The sequence below is a fragment of the Apis dorsata genome, unplaced genomic scaffold (assembly GCF_000469605.1).
Source record: "Apis dorsata unplaced genomic scaffold, Apis dorsata 1.3 scaffold_153, whole genome shotgun sequence".
In the NCBI taxonomy this organism is placed as follows: domain Eukaryota; kingdom Metazoa; phylum Arthropoda; class Insecta; order Hymenoptera; family Apidae; genus Apis; species Apis dorsata.
In genome coordinates, this window is record NW_006263444.1 from 1 (window position 1) to 697 (window position 697).

Here is a 697-nt window from a genome sequence, read left to right on the forward strand (position 1 = left end):
GAGATTGAAGAGATAGAGAATGCACGGTGTTTTTCTTTCGTACGATATTGTACGATCGAGTTACGAATAGGGCTTAAAGGTTTGTAAGCGTAATCGCATAAACGAGGCAGATCTGAGCGTGTGCGTTCAACGAATATATATCGTGATGCTTGCACGTGCACATCAACATCAGTCAACGATTCGTACATGTATAATGTACAAACGCGAAACGACCAAGTTGTGGTCGAGAGGGACATCAGCCTGTCTCCGTCAATGAAATAGTTAGATCTGTCAGTGCCAACTATCGCCTCGTTCTCGGTGGAGCCTTTTACATTTTATCTATCGCGTTGCTCGATCGAGTCATTTTTTAAAACAGTTATTATTATTATTATTACCGACCTCTCTACATCCATTGCGGTAGCTTCTACTTGTCAAGAATAAAGGGAGAAAGTGCCGCGAATCTTGGGTCGGTTGTTACCATTTATCAAAATATAATATCCCGTTTCTACGTTTTTTTTTTAATCGCGTTAAACATATATTCCAACAAATGGATCGATCGACAAAATAAATCGAATCTATCTTCGTCTATCGGTGTTTCACATCTCCGTGTTATTCTTTTGCGTTTCGTCGTTTTTATATTTGTACATTGCATACATATATATATGTGTGTGTATGTGTGTGTATGCGTATGATATATATATATATATATATATATATA

At 37.4% G+C, this 697-nt stretch overlaps 1 protein-coding gene across 2 annotated transcripts in view; it reads left to right on the top strand.

The window, feature by feature from the left end:
- The first annotated feature begins 61 nt into the window (after positions 1 to 61).
- LOC102672195 (solute carrier family 41 member 1-like) overlaps positions 62 to 697 on the top strand; it is a 9,822-nt gene continuing 9,186 nt past the window's right edge. For both annotated transcript variants that reach the window (XM_006613485.2, XM_006613487.2), the window contains exon 1: positions 62 to 445. The gene's annotated coding sequence lies outside the window, so the exon portion shown is untranslated. The remainder of the gene's footprint in view (positions 446 to 697) is intronic.